Below are 6,000 nucleotides of genomic sequence, written 5' to 3' on the forward strand. Positions count from 1 at the left end.
CTGAGCGTTGACCAATGAGATGGCGCAACGCCGCCTACGTCACACGCACGCCGTCTCCCTTCAGCACGGAGTTGTGAGGCGCCATATTGGCATTCATTTCAAGCTTATATGTATATATGCCGTTTCTGAGCACCAGCAAATTGAGAATAACTGGAAAACCCGTTGTTAGTTGTGTGATTCGTTCCAATAAAATTATGAGAAACATCATATTCGTGGCAACAGAATTATTGTAACTTGCGTATTATGAGAGTAGGCTATTTGAAGGCAGCGACACACTGAAGATCCACCCAAAACGCTTTGTTCTTGGTCAATTTGTTATAATTAAATTTCAATTAGTTACATAGCTACGAGTAAGGTTTTCAGCAAGGTGTAGTACAATATGATTAGATGCAAAAGATGTGGTGTTGGTTTAGCGTAATGGGTAGCATGACTGACCTGTGAGATGGGGCGGTGGTTCGCGTTTTGCCACTTCCAATTTTTCTTTTCCTAACATTCGCGGTGTTATTAGCTTCTGATACTTTATTATTAGTTTAATATAAGTATATGCTATAATATTTGATGTTGTGTAAATATAAGTACACTTTTTTTGAGGGGTGACTTTGTTCGATTGGCTTAATCTACAGGACAGCTTGCGCTACTTGTATAAAGATATTTTGCTCCTTTTTCTTTTACGCTTCGTAATTCACATGTTGCAAAGATTCTGCTACTGGGTAGGAACAGTGATGAAGTAAGACTGAACTTGGGGTTTTACCAAAATGTGGGAATGATGAAATAATGTTTACGTTATGCGGAGAAGTATTCCAAATTTGTACCGCACTGTTTCTAATGGCACTTTTATAAGCCTGTGTCCTTATTGATCGGACACGGTACTTTCCTTTTCGTGGACAATGGAGAAAATGAGCGATTTAATAGAGCTGAAGTGGGAATTTTACGCGCGCCCGTTTAGTAGACAGTGTGATTTGCGAACGAGAAACATCCCTCAACTGCCACTGGAGTGCGTTGCGACCGCGTATACCACGTCGGGACCCACGTACCGTGTGCACGAGTCGCATCGCATCGTTCCTGAGCGTTCAGCAGCACGTTGGACTCGGCACGCTCAGCGTTAACGTTCGACAGCACGGTCCGTGTGCCGACGGCTTTACGGTGTGTGGCGGAGGGTGAGTGAGGCTGCCCCAGCAGGCCGTTCTGCGCCCCGCCGCTGCACAGTTCCTCTCCGCCCCCACAACACACACACACACACACACACACACAGCCAGCAGACTTGCGTCAGTTTGGCAGCAGTGCGGCAGCTGCTGGGGGAACTGTCGCGGCCCCCGGCTGGCCTCGCACAGTTAATCAATACAGCTCAGCTCCTTGGCCGCCCTCCCCACACACACGGGCCTAATCAATGCCGGACGCTGCTGCGAGACGAGGCCGTTGCCCGGCGGTGCTGCCGTACCGCCGTCTGCTCAACGGCTTCCACTGCTGCAGCCGGAGTATTTATTTACTGCAGCGCCCGTCAACAGAACGTTAACCACACCTCGACTTTTCCCGGCAGATGAGTCGCTTGTACTCTGGAAGAGGCTTCAACGTGCACCCTAAGTTGTCAACGCACGAGCTACCCGCTATAGCGTCCCCAGTGAAATTATACGAAAAGACTTAAAAAAAACAGTATTTATAAAGAAGAGACATTTAAAAATTGAATAATATATTTTTTTATCACGTACCCGTAAAATAATAATTTCTCTGTGGAAGTTTCGAGTGCAAAGAAATATAACAAAATGATCTAAAGAGACGACAAGATACGCTCTTTTGTTAATTTTTTTAGTCGTCTTCACTTCTTCTCTTGTCTCGGTTGTGTGTAGACGAACATCTTGCGAGTGCTAGCAAATGTAAGCATATTTGTACTAATTAAGCAGATAATATTCTGATTTAATACCATTGTTCACTTTTAATTTGTAAGAGGTGATCCCGATTTCATGTCCGCCTTCCTTTGAATTAGCCTGCATTCAAGTAATTTACAGTTCAACAATCGCAGCGGCCGATGCAGCCAACGACGCCATTACATGGCGATATCAACTTATAAAAAATTAGCGGAAGCGAAAAAGTCGCCCGCTATTAACATAATATACATTTTTCTCCACAGCCGCCGGACGCTGCAGAAAATACGTAGCTTTAAGAATCTTGTTTTCAGTACGACAGCCTAGAGCCAGAGCCAGGACTCCGACTACAATGTAATGGTTAACGGAGGTAACAGAAAATACTCTCGGGCGTGTGTTGGCCGTAATTGTAATTAATAACTAAAGATTTTTTGCTTTAAAGTGAACTGACTAACCGAGGAAATTAATATGAAAAGTTTATTTCATTGTACAACTTATATGTTCATGCTCTAAGATTCAATGAGTCTAACGTTCATTAACGTAAGAAATAATTTATACCGAAGATTAATATTGTTAAAAAAGAAAACTTCACAAAAGCATTTAATTGTAAATCAAAATAAAATGAAATATCATTTTTATTAAGGCCCACCACGTAAGTCAGCAACAATCAACATAATAATAACATATTATATTACGACGCCCACGCCTCAGAGCCTGAGAAACATCTGAAAGTACAGCGCCGGTATGACGTACGCTTCCCAAATTTAAAGCGGCAGGAAGTAATACAACGAGAAATTACAAATTCGCACGTTACGTTGAAACTCGTCGATGTGTGACGAATTTCCAAATATAACGACAAGTGAAAACCCTACGCTCGTGCAGTAGTTTCATCCAGACGGGAAACAGTTTTACACTTTTGTCAGGACAACTAGCTGTTACTATGATTCGGAAGCTCGTCAAACACGCCGCAACATTCTGCACGGACTACGCAGCGCCGCCCGCCCCCAGTATTGATCGGCGGCTGTCAGGACGCAGACGCGGTCGCACCGTATTGATCGACGCTTGCCGTTACCAGGGAATTCTACTCAGTCGAGGTGTACTCCAAACTGTGCCACCTTAGAGTATTATTGTGGTCGCACTTCGTTTCCTAACGGTGGAGTAACAGGTTTTACAGAAGAGAGCAATTCTGAGCGAAGCCCTCCCATTCTTTCGTTTCTATTCCATTACTCAGCAGCAAGCTGAACTGGTGCGACGAAAATGACGTCCGTAAAACAAAGTCCCACATTTTCCTCTATTTTGGTGTCACTAAAACATTTTCTTGCACTTTAAAACAGTTGTTGTGGTCTTCAGTCCTCAGACTGGTTTGATGGAGCTCTCCATGCTATTCTATCCTGTGCAAGTTTCTTCATCTCCCAGTACCTACTGCAGCCTACATCCTTCTCAATCTGCTCAGTGTATTCATCTCTTGGTCTCCCTCTACGATTTTTACTCTCCACTCTGCCCTCCAGTACTAAATTTGTGACCCCTCGATGCCTCAGAACATGTCCTACCAACCAATCCCTTCTTCTGCTCAAGTTGTGCCACAAACTTCTCCCCAATTCTATTCAATACCTCCTCATTAGTTACGTGATCTACCCATCTAATCTTCAGCATTCTTCTGTAGCACCACATTTCGAAAGCTTCTATTCTCTTCTTGTCCAAACTATTTATTGTCCATGTTTCACTTCCACACATGGCTACACTCCGTACAAATACTTTCAGAAACGACTTCCTGACACTTAAATCTATACTCGATGTTAGCAAATTTCTCTTCTTCAGAAACGCTTTCCTTGCCATTGCCAGTCCACATTTTATATCCTCTCTACATCGACCATCATCAGTTATTTTGCTCCCCAAGTAGCAAAACTCCTTTACTACTTTAAGTGTCACATTTCCTAATCTAATTCCCTCAGCATCACCCGACTTAATTCGACTACATTCCATTATCCTCGTTTTGCTTTGTTGATGTTCATCTTATACCCTCCTTTCAAGACACTGTCCATTCCGTTCAACTGCTTTTGCAGTTGCTTTGCTGTCTCTGACATAATTACAATGTCATCGGCGAACCTCAAAGTTTTTATTTCTTCTCCATGGATTTTAATTCCTACTCCGAATTTTTCTTTTGTTTCCTTTACTGGTTGCTCAATATACAGATTTAATAACATCGGGGAGAGTCTACAACCCTGCCTCACTCCCTTCCCATCCCCTGCTTCCCTTTCATACCCCTCGACTCTTATAACTGCCATCTGGTCTCTGTACAAATTGTAAATAACAAGTTCATAAAACAAATTTCTACAATACATACAGCAGTTGGTAAATTATTGCATCGAGAAATACGTGCCAGCCGTTGTCCTACAGGCTGTAATGTATCAACGGAGATCCCGGTTCGTCGTCTTGTGGCGACACGAAAACATTTCTTCGGAACATTTCCCGAAAAAGTGACGGCCGGTGCATTTCGCGTTACAACAACTGCATCGATATACGGAAGTGCCACTGGTTCGGTGGCGGAGAACCCGTCTGCCGCTGCCTGGCTGTGCGAACTTATGACGTCAGGGCGTGTCGCTGCCACGCCCTGTCCGGCTGTGACTCTCTGAGGCCCGACTGCCGCTCCAAACAGTACTCCGGTGTTTCGCACTAACAGCTCCACACCGCAGCACAAGAGTGCAGCCACGTACCTGCTTTGCCGTTGCTGCCTGCACGGGACTCGGCTGCGGCTGCTCTCTGCCTCCCTCGCCATACCGCTGCTGCGCCCGCACACCGACTGCTGTTCCAGGCTGGCGGGGCCCCCCCGCAGCTCTGACGTCACGTGACGCCCCCCCCCCCCCCCCAAACAACATCGTGCGCGCGCGAGACGCTCTCGGAGAAGATCGAAGTCGGGATGGCGTTCCCGCTAACCTGACGAAAAAAAAAAAAAGACGCGAGGCGTGACCTTCCCGCTTCGTGCAGCTTTCCTTTCCTTTCCTTTCTATTTCTGCTCCTTTATTTTTTTTTTTATTAATAAACAAGAAGTCAGGAGACTCAATGTTTCCTCCGTCAGAACGCTGCATCCCGAATAGTGATGGGAAAAAAACTGTTAAAACCGATAACCGCATTTCACATCCGAATAATCGCTATTTGTTTGGTCTCGGTTGGGACGTACGTTTTTGTTTATTTTATACTGATAACCGAGTGAAGACCCTACAACTTAACTTAGAAGAAAGATTAAGGAAAGCCAAACCTACGTTTCTAGCATTTGTAGACTTAGAGAAAGCTTTTGTCAATGTTGACCAGAATACACTCTTTCAAATTCTAAAGGTGGCAGGGGTAGAATACAGGGAGTGAAAGGCTATTTATAATTTGTACAGAAACCAGATGGCAGTTATAAGAGTCGAGGGGTATGAAAGGGAAACAGTGGTTGGGAAGGGAGTGAGACAGGGTTGTAGCCTCTCCCTGATGTTATTCAATCTGTATATTGAGCAAGCAATAAAGGAAACAAAAGAAAAATTCGGAGTAGGCATTAAAATCCATGGAGAAGAAATAAAAACTTTGAGGTTCGCCGATGACATAGTAATTCTGTCAGCGACAGCAAAGGATTGGAAGAGCAGTAGAACGGAATGGACAGTGTCTTGCAAGGAGGGTATAAGATGAACATCAACAAAAGCGAAACGAGGGCAATGGAATGTAGTCGAATTAAGTCGGGTGATGCTGAGGGAATTAGATTAGGAAATGAGACACTTAAAGTAGTAAAGGAGTTTTGCTATTTGGAGAGCAAAATAACTGATGATGGTCGAAGTAGGGAGGATATAAAATGTAGACTGACAATGGCAAGGAAAGCGTTTCTCAAGAAGAGAAATTTGCTAACATCGAGTATAGATTTAAGTGTCAGGAAGTCGTTTCTGAAAGTATTTGTATGGAGTGTGGCCATGTGTGGAAGTAAAACATGGACAATAAATAGTGCTACTGAAGAATGCTGAAGATTGGATGGGTAGATCACATAACTGATGAGGTGGGATTGAATAGCATTGGGGAGAAGAGAAATTTGTGGCACAACTTGACTAGAAGAAGGGATCGGTTGGTAGGACATGTTCTGAGGCGTCGAGGGATCACCAACTTAGTAATGGAG

The 6,000-nt window shown here is 44.2% G+C and overlaps 1 long non-coding RNA gene across 2 annotated transcripts in view; it reads right to left on the bottom strand.

Annotated features, from left to right (window-relative positions):
* The window catches only part of LOC124720502, a 45,390-nt gene extending 40,740 nt beyond the window's left edge, over nt 1–4,650 (bottom strand). For both annotated transcript variants that reach the window (XR_007006179.1, XR_007006180.1), the window contains exon 1: nt 4,574–4,650. This is a non-coding gene — a long non-coding RNA (uncharacterized LOC124720502). The remainder of the gene's footprint in view (nt 1–4,573) is intronic.
* Between the last annotated feature and the right edge of the window lie 1,350 nt (nt 4,651–6,000).

Source organism: Schistocerca piceifrons, chromosome 11 (genome assembly GCF_021461385.2).
Source record: "Schistocerca piceifrons isolate TAMUIC-IGC-003096 chromosome 11, iqSchPice1.1, whole genome shotgun sequence".
In the NCBI taxonomy this organism is placed as follows: domain Eukaryota; kingdom Metazoa; phylum Arthropoda; class Insecta; order Orthoptera; family Acrididae; genus Schistocerca; species Schistocerca piceifrons.